Source organism: Vanellus vanellus (genome assembly GCF_965231255.1).
Source record: "Vanellus vanellus genome assembly, chromosome: 14".
NCBI classification, from domain to species: Eukaryota; Metazoa; Chordata; class Aves; order Charadriiformes; family Charadriidae; genus Vanellus; species Vanellus vanellus.
This window is the reverse complement of record NC_138919.1, coordinates 9,510,474-9,527,212: the sequence shown is the minus strand read 5'-3', so window position 1 is coordinate 9,527,212 and position 16,739 is coordinate 9,510,474.

The window sequence follows — 16,739 nt, the reverse complement described above, 5'->3', positions numbered from 1 at the left end:
TTCTCTATAAATCTATTCAATTTGGGAAACGGGTGAGTTCTAGACACTGTTTTTCTTCTCTTAAGAAGATCATATCAACAAATTTGCAAGAAGTACACGCAGACATATGTTTGTCAGGAATTAACAAGAAAGTGGATTGCTGAATACTGTTGCACTGAGACCATTGGTCAACTCCCACGTTTTACTGAAAATCCATATATAAAACATAGCATATAATAGAAGTTCTACTTATAGTCTTAAAGTTTTATGAAAGCATCATTTGTTCAAGAAAAGTGACGTGCATTTGGATAGTTCATAAATCTCTGAGCTATGGTATGTTTACTCAGGTAGAGGTTCCCATTGCCATAATTGTACACATGCATAAACAGTTAAGCCTCGTGTTCCCTTTCTACTTGTCTCAATATCCCACTGCATGTATGATACCTCACTACATCCTATTTCCCATCAAGACACATAACCAGCCTCTTTTGAAATGAAAAAAAACAAAACAACAGAATTACTCAGAGGCATAAAAAAGGTAATAGAGCTTCCTGAATGAGGGTTTTACTATAGTGAAAGCCACCACAAAACGTATGTAGCATACAAATCCTCAGAAAGCAAGTTACTTCTTGGCCCTAATATTCAGCATGCCCAGATTCATTAGTCAGGGTACCTTTATCTTGGGGTCATACTTTTTATCTTATTTGGGCAACAAATAATGCAAGCCACAAATGAGACTTTCAAAATGCCTGGCCACATACCTTAGAGGTGTTCCAGAACTGATCTATATGTGCAAATAGGGAATTTGAGTGTTAGACTGTTCATCTTAAACACTCTTTACACAAGCAGCATGAAGAGACTATGTGGTCCAAACTGCAAACACCCAACACCCAGCATCTAAATTACCTGTTAGGTTAATATCACTTGGGGGAAAAAAAATAGGCATGTGACCTAAGGTCTTCATTTTAAGAGAGCTCTTTGTTATTTTATCTGTGTCTATCCAGGACAGTAATTGCAGAATTCCACATAATAATAATCCTTCTTCAGTAACTGCTTAAACATAGAGCCTACAGGGCACGAAGGGTGACACCTTTGCAGAGTTCACTGCGTCCTCAACCTCCAGTATTTCCGAGAGCGCTATGATAGCATGGATGTCGCTACTGCTCACAATAGAGTCAGTGCTGATTCACTTCTGTGCCACACTTTGCATCCTTAAGTTAAAACAATAAAAATAATTTTTAATTGGAATAGGAGTTCACAACACTTCACAAAAAGCAATTCCGTACTCTTGTAAAGAGCAGCAAAGTAAAAGCTTTACAATCCCCAGCTTTGATCAAACACGCAGTAATTACAGGCAAACAGTATGAGGACTAGTTAAGTCTCAGTAGAAATATAATGTGCACAGATGATTCAAGAAAGAACCCCAATACCAATATTATTAGAGTTGTTTTTCTCCAGGACTACGTTTCTCTGCTTCATACCACAGTACAGACCCATAGCTGTAAATCACCACCATGCTCATCACTACAGTTGTAAATCTTCACTGTGTGCCTGAAGGCAGCATTTGCACTGTCAGCATCAGAACCAATAGCCAAGTCCTTCCCCATGCTTTAGGAAGAGGTTGAGGTAAAGGCTGAAGATGGACAAATACAGCTAAAACTGGGGCTTGACCAACAGCACAGCACCCTCCTCACTGAGGGCAATGGAAGCCCCTGGGCTTGGCTCATTCTCCCTCCGCGAAAGCTATTATTGCTTTTGACACCAAAGCAAAGCTCTCAAACTGCCCTAAGCAGGCCATACAGATGTGCCTTAATTCTTTGGGACTGTGCTACAGGACACTGATGCTCTTAAGTTTAAAGTGGTATGATTCCAGCTGCTATCTTTGAAATCCAAGAGAAAATGAACAGTTTATATTGTGCTCAAGGTCCAAAGGAACTTGTGAGAAAAGGATGTAGCACACAGAAGTGATACTAAGAGGTGAATTACCCGGTCCCCAAAATGGGATGTGGGAAAGGGTCACTAAGCAGTTTGACCTCAGCACACAGCTGTGGTAACTAAATACCACTTGCAGTAGCACTCATTTCCTGGACAACAGAACAACACGGCCCATATTAAACCTACCCACATTGGTACCATCAACTGGAAATCACTGCTATAGTGGTTAAGAGAGGATAATTAAAATAAAACAAGTTACTAAAAGATCCCATCAAGTTTGACCTTGAAGAATTAGGTTTCTAATGTATAGGAAGGCCACTAATAACAAGCTACCATGAAAGCAGAAATTCAGATGTTTTTCTTGCAAGCAGAATTGAAAGGAAACACATTGCTTTTCCAGTGTCTTTAATTTTCAGTATGAAGTCTGCAATGAGCTGCTAATAATCATACACTATGCCATCAGGGTTTTGCACCTATTTACATATAAATAGTTCTGACCTGACTTGGCTACCAACAACGGTTAATTTAATTTATTGTCCTTTGGCAAGTGAATAGTCATTGGTTTTCTAGCACTTTTAACCTTGGCAAACCCTTGGGAAATAAAAATTAGATTGAAAGAAAATTACTAGTGGTAGAGAACAGTAAGAAAGTGACAGTAGTATATATAAACCCCAGGCAGCAGTGGAATAAAGTGTCATATTATTGTATGCTGTCTTCTAAAGTTCAATATTACTTTCTTGATTTACACTTCTGTAATTTTTTCCCAGTAATTCTTCTTGCTTTGGGGACTTCTGCACCTAACTTCATGTTTTTCAGCTGGGAAGAGGGATTAACCTATTTAGCATTAAAAAATCTATCAGAATTCATAAGAATAAACTAGTGATGTGCAACCAACAACAGCTAAATAATGTGACAGTTATTGACCACTAATGACTGAATATTAGAGTGGGATTATTTGATCATCACTCCTATACCATTTGCATGATAATACATTTGAAGCACTGCATTTTGGCCCCTGCGGTCTAGTGAGAAAATACATAGCCCAGAAGCATTCCTTTCCTCTTGCAACACATACAGCCATCTCCTGGCTTTCCCTTCACATGCAAAGTGCTCAACCGACTGCACACATGATGACTCACTATTGACATTGCTACCGCAATGAAGTCTAGATAATGAAGATCAGGAGCAAAGTAATAGGAACTGACAATTCTGGAGTCTGCTGTGAGTGCTAATCTTTCCAAAAACTTCTGAGTGCAAGGTTTTATAGACTAAAAGAGTGACCATTTGTTAAAAAAAAAAAAGGCGGGGGGGTGGGGGGGGACAAAAACAAACCTTAAGGGAACTAAACACTGGAAAATGCAAATTAATAATAGGTGCAAATTAATAATCAACACTGCATATGATGGCAGATAACACTTGTTGTAATGGCTGCACTGTGCATTAAAAACAAGCCAAAAGACAAGACATCTATTATGCCACGGTTGAAATAGAATCGCAGAATCACAGAATTATCAGAGTTGGAAGGGACCTCTAGAGATCATCTAGTCCAACTCCCCTGCCAAAGCAGGATTGCCCAGAGCACACCACTCAGGACTGCATCCAGGCGGGTCTTGAAAATCTCCAGAGAAGGGGACTCCACCACCTCCCTGGGCAGCCTCTGCCAGTGCTCTGTCACCCTCACCGTAAAGAAGTGTTTCTGTGTATTTGAATGGAACTTCCTGTGTTCTAACTTGTGCCCATTACCCCTCGTCCTGTCACTTGGAACCATTGAAAAGAGCCTGGCTCCATCCTCCTTCAACCCACCCTTTAGATACTTGTACGCCATAATAAGGTCTCCCCTCAGCCTTCTCTTCTCCAGGCTAAAGAGTCCCAGCTCTCTCAGCCTTTCCTCATAAGGCAGATGCTCCAAGCCCTTAATCATCTTAGTTGCTCTTCGCTGGACTCGCTCCAGCAGTTCCCTGTCCCTCTTGAACTGGGGAGCCCAAAACTGGACACAGTATTCCAGTTGTGGCCTCACCAGTGCAGAGTAGAGGGGGAGAATGACCTCCCTCGACCTACTGGCCACACTCTTCCCTATGCAGCCCAGGATTCCATTGGCCTTTTTGGCGACAAGGGCACATTGCTGGGCCATGGATAATTTACTGTCTACCACAACCCCCAGATCCTTCTCCTCCGAGCTACTTCCCAGCAGGTCCACCCCTAACCTGTACTGGTGCCTAGCATTCTTCCTCCCCAGGTGCAGGACCTTGCACTTGCTTTTGTTGAACCTCATTAGGTTCTTCTCTGCCCAGCTCTCCAGCCTGTCCAGGTCACGCTGGATGGCAGCACGGCCCTCCGGGGTGTCAGCCACCCCACCCAGTTTGGTATCATCAGTGAACTTGCTGAGGATACACTCTGTCCCCTCATCCAGGTCATTAATAAATATATTGAACAAAATTGGAATGAGCATTGACCCCTGGGGGACACCACTGGTTACAGGCCTCCAACTAGACTCTGTGCTGCTGATCACAGCCCTCTGAGTTCTGTCCCGCAGCCAACTCTCAATCCACCTCACTGTCACCTCATATAGATATACTGATGTTTGCAGTAGTATCAATGCTATTCATCTAAAAGTATATTTTTCAAAGAGAAAGTGGGAAAAAAACATTTCTAGATAAAGGCTAGCTATGAACTTCTTCATAGACTTGTGTACTGCTGTTGCACAGTCTACGAGGCAGAAAAAATGGTTTAATAAGATGCCAGAATGATATTACTTGTCAACTTTTGGTGTTAAAACCATCTTCTGAGTACATGTTGTTTTCAAAGGGGTCCTTTTAGGATCTTTTGTGCTTTCAGATTGTGCACTATTTTGATGCACTTTGCAATAACCTCATTGTGTCACAGTGTGCCAGGAGTTCTCAACTTCCCTGTGATTCTCCTATGGAGAAACAAAACTAAAAGAAAATGTATTTAGCCATGTAGATTGCAGAGTAATTGATCTGAGAAGCCAATAAGAGGCCTGCTATTTCGTCAGGCACCAAACTCCCATTTTGCTGAATCCAGCCCCAAATGACACCTCAAGTGGGCAATCCAGCACAAGGCACTTTTGAAAACAGACACCTATATAGAAATGCAGAAATAGAAATAACCACTAACACCGGGGGTTTGGTTGTTGCTTTAAAAGAGTTTTAACAACATTTACTGCATTATTGCTGAAACAAATACTTTGGAAAAAAAATAAGTTCTGGGGATGGCTTACAGCTTGTATGTACATGAAACTGCTACAAAATTCTCTTTCCAGAGTTAAAGAAGAATGAAAGATTTCAAATAGAAGGAAGCTAGAGGTATTGTCTGGCACTTTATGAAGTTCTGTTGCCAGAGCCAAACTTTCTAAGATGGCTAATATGCCACAGACATGTAACTTAACTGTAGCCGTAACATGCAGACCCACTGGCATATTTCTGGTGGGGAAACAAGCGCTTGACTTGGCTGACTCTTTGGCCACAGCCGCTGATGAAGCAGACAGCCTTTCCCCTGGGAAAGTTGGGAAAACTTTGCAGTTCTTCCTTGTTGTGGTGGTTGTTGAAGTTCCCTGCCATGGAATTTCTCTGCTGTCTCTGCCATCCATTTCTCACAGAATGGATGTGGTTCTGCCCAAGGTGTTTAACTTACAAATCATACTCATAGACAATGCAAGGCAAATATCCTGCTCAGTTGACATCCTAACTTATCAAGATGTTTTTTCACCCTCTTCAGATATTCCTCTTGCGTTTCTTGAGCATTTGACAAACACAATGCTGAAATACATGCATATGTCTTTAACTATATAGCAGCTAAGATTTATGGTATGCATCAACAGGTGCCACTGGACTTATGCCACAGTGAGTATGACCTTACCTATCAGATTGCACATACACCTGGGATTGTTCAACATGAAAATCAACAAAAACTGTAAATCCTAATACTACATCTAAAGTAAAGATCTTATAGGGCCAATTTGAATTATATTTTGGTCATCAACATCAATTAAATGGTTAATGTACAAAGTTATGACCAACATAACTAGTATATCTACTTGTCTTTAAGTTTCAAAATATCCTGCTCCTAAGACACCAACCGTCTTACAATCTTGAGTGTTCTGAGACTCTTTTTCCTATATCTTTGCCTCCGTCTTGTGTTTTCTCTTTTTTAAAATTTTGGTTTGTGACTGCACACCTCCATCACCCACTGATGAGCCCCGGCTAGTTGCTTCCAAACCCCTCAATCTCTGTACATTTAAAAAATGTTTTACATTTAACATCCCATTATAATCTGCTCAGTAAAGTTCCAGATAATTCCCAAATTACTTTTTCTGGATTGCTTCTAAGTGTGTTATGGAGTACTTCCACCCGAAAGGGGAGATGAATATGCTGATAAAAGTTCTCATCCAAAATCCCAGAGATGTCAGTTGCCTTTTCATTGCTAATTATAAGGATTAGAAAAACACATTTCTCCATGTGTCCTGATCTGGAGAATATCTGAACACCACAAACATGGCAGCAGGTTCAAGAAATGGGAAGTCCTGAAATATTGAAAAAACAAAATAAAATTTTTATGCCTACACATTTTAACTAAAGTATTTTTATGCCAGAAGCGTGTTACCAGCAATACTTTTTTCATCCCACAGGAGATTTTTATTTATGAAAAGAAAATCAATAACTATTGTACAAGAAAATAAATTCCATTTTCAGCTTGGAAACAATTTCTTTTTCTGTACTTCTCAAACCATATTTTGCTTCTCAGTCACCTTCGGAGAATCATTTCCAAACATAAACTTTTGCATTCCTGATATTAAAGGATAAACATATTGTCAGGGTGATGAACCAGTATTGTGTGCCTTAACATGATCTTTACTGGTTTGTCTCACGCATTGTCAGCTATTTTTGCAGAGTTTGAGTTACCATATAAAATGCAAATGCTGTTTCATTTCACATCAGTCATGATTCACCCTGAAATCTGTAAGATTTTAGCAAGCTGCTATTTTCTGCATTAGGTACTTAGGCTATTTGCTTCAATAATACAGCGTCACTTTATCACTTAACTTCAAAGCTATTAAAACCCTCTATGAAGTAAGAAAATCTTAGCAGTTCCCATTTTATTGATGAGAGCTGTGTCAGAGAGATCTTGCTCCAACAGATATTTAGGAGAGATGCAAGTATTTCACCAGGAGGAAATGTGGACCAGTAGGGCACATGACTTCCAATGTAATCAAATGCAAACAAAGCATTGGGACTTTTGAAAGCCTACCTGATGCAGCTCAGGATCTTTAGGTAATTTTGCACATTTCCACATACAGCCTAAAAAGACGGAATATGCCTACGCTGCCGAGTCACATCTCAGCATGGAGTAATTTGCTCTGCTTTTCAGGAGGCAAAATCAGGCTCCAATATTGTGCTGCTGTAATTTTACTATGCCCAGCATCTAAACAGCTTTACTTTAAAGCCAGCTTGGCAATACCTACGCTGTGCTCAAAGTGTACAGGCATATCTGAACAGTAAAATTGGTCCAGTTCTTGTGTTAGCACTGAACGAGGATTTGCCATTTGAATGATTTTTGACTAAAAACATAATTTCCACTGAATCAACAGTTTTTCAGAAACTAATAAATTTCAACATAAAGAAAATTTTCCTTTGGAAAATCAAATTACATAATTTCACCTGAAGCTGCATGGTAGTGGCCTGTTGTTGAACTGAACCAATAGGCTTAATTCAAGATCAGCAAGTGCAACAAACGTAAACCTACATGAACATGTAATGTGCTACTATGGACAACAGAATTTGCACACTAAACTAACTTAAAAGACTAATTTTACTTTCATTTTTAAAAAATTAAATTTTGCTTGAACACTAAATAGTACCATTTCCAAATCTATTTTTTAAAAATTGTATTCTATTAGGGGAAAAAAATCATTCATATTCAATCTTTTAAAAAAATTTGGGCTGAAAATAAGCTTTAAATGTTGACATTTCTCCCAGAAAAGAAATTGTAAATTCTGGTAAACTCTGGCAAATTTAGACCAGCCCCTTTTTGAATAGGAACTTAGGAGTCCAATCCTACTCAAAGTAGCTGAGATAAACTCCTAGAGGCCTGTGCCACTTTTGAAAATGAGAAAAAAGCTCCTATCCAACCTAGACATTTTCTAAATGTTTACTGTTATTGTGCCCAATGTGTTACACATTAAAATCAGGGCAAAGCCAACCAATAAAACCAGGTTTCTTGTCATATATCTGTTCTGAAATTGCTACGTACACCTCTTCGCTCAGGACCATCCTCTCTTTAGGACTCCATACAGCTGAGCTGCTGGTCATAATTTCAGTCATTCTTTTTACTGGAAGAAGCCATTACGTATCGTTTGACAACAGGGAAAGTGAATGTATATTAATTTTCCATTTCAAAACCAGCATAATATCTGGTTTTTATTACACCAATTCCTTAGCAGATAGTAGCCCTGTTACTAGTTTGACCTTGATACAAATGGTATGAGCCACAGCAGCTTCCAAATAGAAGATTTACTACAAATTAGGATCTGAATGGAAAGAATCAAATGGCAGACAGAGAGGATTATGAGTCTGTGGCTATATTCTGACATATATTGGATTACTAGGATTTGCATTCATTAGGAAAGTTAGACTGGCATTTGCATGAGTGTGATACATTGTGCAGTTCATGAATGTTCTACAGTTAATATGAGAGGGGGTAATTATAAGCTGACGTTTTCTGATGAACAGCTGCAGGTTTTGCACACTTTGACATTGCTTGTAGTTTGTTATGCCAAGAATGGCCCTGATCCTCCACAGAGCCTCTGCACCCAGATGAAACTGGTGGGTTTTAAACTGATATAGAATGCTGCCTGCACTGCAGTTTGTAGAAAGTAGCCCCTGTGGTAACTAAAAGCTTTCCTAAAATATATTGAGGGTCAAATCCGAGTTTCAGCTAAAATACTGTGCAAAGTACAATTCACATTAAGGTGTATGGATTGCACTGCAGTAATGACAGGCAAGGCTGTAAGCTGGAGATGCGATCTGCAGTCTGTTACAATTAGTTAAGTCTGTGAGCCAATAAATCAGAATCTATAAGAGAAAAGAAGTGTCCTATTCTTTATGTACTAATTCATTTTCTAAATATTTGTATAGACCATGGAAATTACTTAAATGGCCCTAAAGTCCTTGGCTATAGGCATCTTTAATCTTGACTTGCACACAACAGAATTCAACATTGTTGAACTCAAATATTTCAGTCTTCAAATTAAGCTTTGATGATGATAATTTATAGCCTTGAACATCCTCGTACTCCCACTGTGAGTTGCATGGCAGGCAGATAGACTTAGGGCTCCTCAAAGAAACCTGAACCACTTCCTCAGGAATAGCGCTGCTGTGCATTTTACCACAACACTGGAGCTGGACCAACTGTGACAGTGTTGAAACAACCGACACATAATAGCCAACATAGGGGAGAAAGCAAGAAAGGGGAAGCGGAGAGCTGATGCCAAGTTCTGGGGTACGCTAAACACAGAGGATTAGACTGCTAAATGCATTTTCATGACTGGTGAATAATGAGCTCTTATTGGTGAGATGCTGCTTGTTAGACTTCAATATTTAAAAGGATTTATGAAGGCTTATTACTAGGGGCTGCATTAATTGAGTCTACATGGGTCTGAACTCCATCAGCCCACCTCCTGCAGTTGATTTTTTTGCTTTTTTTCCTTTCAAAGTAAGTAAAATAATAAAGTAATAGAACCCCCTATTTGCTTTCCAGAGCTGAAGGAGTAATTAACTCTGGGAGCAAGAGGCAAGAAGGAAGAGACCTCAGGCTTAAGCTATTTGATTGCAGAAAGAAGCAAATCTATTATCAGCATTAATACAGAGAGATCAGAAGCCTCAATATGAAGGTATTAAAAATGCACACAATATTGATCGACAGGTTTACCATAATTATGTAGAAGCTGATTCAGCCAACTGTGCTTTCAGACTTCCTGGGTGATGTATCTCCCAGCTCATGAAATATAGTCCGATGCTATGAGTACTGACTGACAACTTCATTTTAGTAATTTGCCATGGCAGACTGACATTTTATTAGAGCTCAGTAGAAATTGAAATTAATGGGGAAGACTCTCTTGCTTTCAGCAGGCTTTGGATAAACTCATAGGTATTATTTCTGATAAGATGGTGGGAGACCCTCTTCAAACCACAGTAGCTTCAAAATTTTCAGAAAAAGAAAATAAGTGGGAGTTGTGCATCTGAGTATGATTTATGCTTTTGAACACTCCTCTGCTTTACAATTACACAACACACTTGTCAGGATGCAAAGTCAAAAGAGAAGAATGCAAGATGCTTCACCTCTGCTCTGATACATCTCCCCTCAGATTAGTTTGCTCTCTCTTGTTCCATTCACTTTCCTTTTCTAGTCTCCTTTCTCAATCAACCATTTTCTCCAGTCCCTCCTCCCACCTTAATCTCTCTGTCAAGCTATTTGCTACTGTTTTCATCAGTGGATCCAGAAGCTATTGCTTTGCTAAGCAAGATAATGTTTAGCTCTAACTGTTATTCCCAGTTCCTAGACTCTTCTTCCCAGTCTGTTCAGCTCTTCTGATGTGGCATTGTCTAATCTGATTTTGAGTCAGCATCAGAAAATGAGTCATCAAGAGCAAAGGAGAGACAGTCTCTTATCCGATGTGTTTTCCATCCATACATCAGCCTAGAGCACCTCAAGAAAATTATTATAGGGAAGAGACTTGGGGTTCCATAGTCCTGGGCAGTAATCTGCAGGGATGGTGCATCTTTACTCTGTTTACCTGTCAGAACCGTGAAGGGCTGGAGCCGACTGCCAGGGACCTGAATGAGCTGGAGGGGCTCTCCAACCTCTCCCCGTTCCCTGGGGTTTGGCTGCCTGTGCTCCAAGGCAGCGTGGATGTAACGCAGCTGTATAACCTTGGGTCTGACTGCTTTGTGAAGAGCTGTGTGGGAAAGCTGTGAGAAGCTTTCATGTCAGAGGTCTCTCTGGCTTTGCTTGGGAGCTGCGTTTAAGCCACGTATATTGCCAGTCTCAGCTCTGGCTTGCTGATTGAACATCCCAGCTTGACCTTGGCCTTGGCCTTGCCTCAGCACCTCTGGACTGTGACAGACCCTGGTTGCCATTACCAGACCTGCTCTGCTTGTCCTGTTTGGGTACTGTGGGATGGCACCCTTGTGGGTGAGGACCCTTACCTGCCTATCTGGCAATTTGCAAAGGATCACTGGAGGGACCAGTGGAAGTTTAGGGATTATTAATTAGACCAGGAGAGGATGAAGATCTATTAAAAATTGCCCATCTGTGAGTGTTAATTTAGCAGCTACTAGTTATTTTTCTCTGCTGGGACGGTAGATGGAAAACAAGCTTATAAAATAAAAGGCAGAAGAAAATAAGAGAGGAATAACAGTATGAAGCTTATCAGGAGAAAATGCTAATTACACTTTAAAGCCCTTAGTCACCTAAGCTTATATTTATAATAGAAATAGAAACAGTCTAAATTATCTCTGCATTTTTTTAAACTGTGATTACAGTTCTCTTTGCTACTTTTCCCTCATTATCTTTACTCTAACTGGAGAAGTATCAAGTATTCGTAACTTCTGGACATTGTTTTGTCACTTTTTATTGAATTGCTTGTGTGTGTGTTCTAGTGAACACACATCCAGATGTGTGTGTAGCCACGTGAAATGTGGCCAGTTGATCACAAGAGTCACTGCTGGCTGTTTAGTGCTAATCAAACATGCTCCCACCAAAGTCTCAGGCTACAAGATATTGGAAATGTATCCTATGATTACACTTTCACCAAGACATCATTGCAGACTCCTTCATAGTAGTGGTTATTAAGGTGCAATGGCAAAAAAAAAAAACTTTGCAAAAATGGCACAAAACAGATATCTATGTCTTGGACCACTAGATCTCTATGTCTTGGACCACTAAAATAAAAAGTTATGTGCAATTAATATCTATTCGTGCAATGAAATACATCAGGATTTTTCTACTGAATTCAGTGATAGCAAGAATATGCCCATAGCATACAAAGTTGGCAACAGCTGTAAACAAGTTTAATCTGTTCTCTAGGGTTGCATTTTTATATGCCAGAAATAAGAAGACGTAGTCTTTCTTTTAAAAATACTGTGTTCATTAACAGACAATACTTACTGTAAAGAAACAACTGACGTTTTCTAAAATGAACCAAATTTAAATTCCTAAGCAAGGAAAGGTCTTTGTCTTTAAAAGTGGTCATTTGTTTTCTGAGTTTCTAGTCTGAATGTTCTGTGTAAGACACCATGGGTTGCAAAGCTGCTGATTTCACAACTATGTGTACGTCAAATATTTTGATTCTTCGCTTTGAAATAATTACATTGTTAAATAATAGGCAAAGACAATCGTCAAAAGAGTCTACAAACCATAAAAAACCCAAATCCTAGCACATGTCTATTCAAAAGAAAGTTTCAGATATTAAAGTGTGTATTTACTGATTTTTTTAAACAGGTGAGTAAAGTCAAAGATACTTTATTGTAGGTTTACTGCTCAAATTTGTGGGGGTTTGCAGGCATTTCTAACAAAAATGCTAAAACTAAAAAACCATTAAATACCAGAGCAAAGAGTATGATCCTGTAATCTCTACCCATGGTAAAAGTCTTTGGGTTGCTTTCAGCATGTCAGTGTTCAAGAACAGCAAGGTTTAAACGATCAAATAAAAATCAGGTATGACATGGCAAGGAGCTTCAGTTTGAGATGGCTGTCTGTATAAACCAAATGGTCAGGTATGCTGAGAGTTCACCTGCAGACGGTCAGGTTTCATTAGTACACCCATACCAGACTACAGATAGACCTGTGCAAAGCCCTAACATCTTAAGACACCACAGGTCTGACTTATTCAATGTCTTGGTCTCAGTTTTGCAATGCTAGATGAAAACTCATTGTTGGATTTTTCTTGCAATAGTCATAGGCAAGGCAAGATGAAATTTCTCTCTAGCTATGAATGCATTCTAATTGCTTTACTAAAACTCCTCACTAGAGGAAATGACTTCTGTCTTTGCTCACTACCAGATTTCTTGAGAACATTGATTCGTAAGCAGAACTTCTAGCTGAAATGAATGGCACAAACCTTGGTGTGAACCCTGATTTTTAATATTCAACTTGCTTTCCTCCCATTCTCCTTTCATTCCTTTCTCCCCCTCTCAGCCATACTGCTCCTATTAAGTATCCCATCATTGCAACTGTCCTTTTCAAGTGCAAAAAGTAACTCATACATATAAAATGAATAAATGCTGAAGTACATCTGTGTAAGAGCAGATCATCACAGGACTTAAATAAACACTATTAGCAAAGCTGCATTTCCACTGGAAACTGCTCAGCTTCCACATTCACCAGATCAACCAGGTGAGTCCACCTAAATCCAGGGCTCAAGCAAAATCAGTCACCTCCTCATGAGCAGAGAGGAGCTGCAGAATAAGATGTATGCTCATGTGGAGGTGGGAGATTGCAGCTATTTTGAATAATTCTCTGGAGAGAATTTTCCTTGATAAAGAAGAGGCAGAAACCAGTCATATGTCCTAAGCAGGGCTGCAGAGGGGAGAAGAAATAATGTCTCCCTGATGCTTCAGGTGATTACCACAGAGTGCTCCCTGCATGGAGAGGGCAGCTCCTGCCACCACAGCCCTGCAGCAGCAAGTATCACACCAGGCATAGGCTTGGTAGCACCCTAAAAGCACCGCGCTAACGACACAAGGAGAGCACTCCCACCACCTGCATGCATGGACGTCTGAGCCAAAACATATGCCTTCACAGTACAATAGACTTTACTTCATTGACACAAATGCTCTTTTTTGTTTGTGGCAATAGTGCCACTGAACCTCCCCAAGGAAATAAAGGGAGGTCGCAGCACCATATCTCTATCTGGCTCAAACAGCTAGTCTAGGAAGAGTTGCTGGACCTCAAAAAGCTAATACACATTTGATGATTCTGTATGACAGCCTTGGAAATAGATATTTCCAGGGCAATGAATAGAAGCCATTGCACTTGTGCACTGAGCGAAACCAAAGCCCCTTCTGCTGCAGGCTGCTGCAAGGATTTTGCATGAAATATTAAAATGAAGTCTTCATGCCTGGAGTCCTTACTGGGTCACCTCAGCCTTTAGCTATCCTGCCAGCTCCGTCCTCTCCTTGGGGTGTAATTAAATAAGGGCAAAATGGTATGAACCTGCTAATAGCTTCACATTGCCCAGAAGGAAATCACTGAATTACCCTGGGATGCCTGCTCTGATTAGGAATAGCACTTGCTTGATTGAGGTACTTCATTTGGCAGTGAGACTAACAGTATATAACCACTGGAACTGAACAGCATTAAAGGGAAACCACCTCAGAATATGCTCTTGCAAAGAAGATTAGTGAAGGTTAAAAGGATCACAGACTATATACACCCACGTCCTTTCTGAAAGACCTACAGAGAGAGTCTGATTTCAAGCTGGCTGGTGTTTTTAGGTGAGCTGAATGCAGTTTAGTTACCTGGAGGTATATCAACATAGCTGTGATCAGGGGCCTGGTTCTCAGGGATAGAAATTAACAGTTTGTTCCATCATCATAGTTTGACACATGCTGTGAAGCTACTTTCAGAGTCAAACTCTAAATATTTAAAGGTTAGCAGAAAAATCCCTCCTTGGGCAAGATTATTCCACCTTTACCTGTTGTAGGATTTCTTGTATTGTCTTCTGAGGCGCCTGGTGCTGGCCACACCTCGGGAGAGGACGAGATGAGCATAGTCCAACTTATGTTCTGAGTTTGTAGTCTGGTGCAAGCAAAGCCTGAGCACATATCTGCTGAGAAGAGACAATTTTTTTAACAATCCCATGAAAAATAAGTGAAAGGGTTTTGACAGCCCTTTTTTTCAACTGTAATTATCTTCAAAGTAATTATCTCTGGAGGAATATAGCTCTGCTCTTCCATTGCATTAAACCAACTTTGTTTTTCCTTTTCAGAAGCAGGCTAAGTAAGACTAAATCTTGAGTGTAAAGAACATATTGTGAAAGTGAGGGGAAAAAATGTGTAATTACAAAAAAGCTGCTTAGATTTTTGCTAAAATACAGAAAAAAAAAAAAAAAAGGAAAGACTGAGCAACAGCAATAGCTATGTTTTGTGGTTTTTTTTAACAGAAGAGTTTCTTTGGATTAAGTTAGTGGCCCTGAAATGGAAAGAATGAACAGTACAGCAGGATGCCACCCCAGCATGAAGAACATCACAGACATGATAATGTGGAACTACACAGGGAAAAGAGTAGGATTTATTTTCCAGCAGCCACATTCACACTGTGCTCTGCCTTGTCTTCACACACAGGGCAGGGCAGAGCAGAGCTCAGAAGGCAGGTTTAGATCCCATTTCCGGGCTAAAGAGCACCAAGCTTTTAATAAGAACGATAAAATTTTCCAGATACCATAGTCTGTAAGACCTACCACAACATCCCCAAGTTGAATGGACCAACTGCTGCTCCACAATGAGAATGTGAAAGACAAATTAAAGCTCATGTCCTACTCTGTTGGTTTGCATACTCCAGGTCAATCTTTTCTCTCCCCTCTCCCGCTTCAAATTACAAGCAACTCAGCTAGTTGGTTCAGCGGGTTCACTCAACCAGGAAAAAGTCTGGCTGCTTCCACCTATACACTTACCTTCTAAAATTAAAGGGGGAGGCGGAAAGGAACAAAGCTAGAAAGCTCGAGGACATGAAATTCTTTTGCTTTATCAAAATACTTAAAGCCCCATGTGCCCAGAGACTGGACAATACCCTTGCTGCGTTGTGCCTAGACCATTTATCACCCATACCTCTGGCCAAATACCAGCCCTCCCTTAAGACCCTTTCATGTGTAAAGGATCATGAGAAAGTTTTTTCTATCACCAGCAAGAATGTATCAGCTGGAGATGTCATGAGAGGCCTGTTTAGAAAATGAAAACACCACACCATCAAATGGAAATATATGAAAGAAATCCTTTCTATTGAACCCAGTGTAAATCATGGAAGGGTTTGAGTCCACTAGGCTTTGGTTTTAAAATCTTCAACCTACATGTTCGTGCTGGTTGGTCACTATTTCATGCATCCAGTCTGAATGTGACTGCATACAGTGACACTCAAACCAGGTTACCAACCTCCAGCAACAGATACCTATCCCTTGAACTACAGCACCGCCACCAAAGATGGTCATAACAGCAGGTCAGTATTTTCTATACATTAATGTATAAAACCGTCAGCTTGCCAGAAATATTTTCTATGACTAGCAGCTCCAGCAAGGAACTAAGACCACCTATGGCTGAGGTACCGCGAGGGATGCTGAAAAACAATGGTCCAATAAGACATGCTGCTGGAATGTGTTTCTGAAGACAGCCAATGTTTTCTTCACAGGAAATCTATCAAGAACTTAGACACTCTAGTATTTTTCTGAACCACATAAAAGCAAAGTTTTTCATCAACACTAAGGCTTGATATACAGCAGGAAAAGGTTCTGCTTTGTGTGCAGTGAAAGAAGACCTATATCTTCAGCTTAGATCATGAAAGCTAGTGATCACATCACATCTAATCTCTGCAGCTCAGTCGCACACGGGTTGTCCATCCTACTCACACCAAGCTTCACTGCTTTCTTTCTGTTCCAAATCTCTGTGGAAATCACTATCAGGCACTGACCCAATGACGTTGCTGTTTATCCTTAACTTGCACATGAGTTCTGCTCTTAGGCTCTCCAGCATAATGACCGTATGTGTTTCTTTAGCATGAGCACCTGCTCTCCAGAGCCCTGCACACTTGCAGTGCTGTTA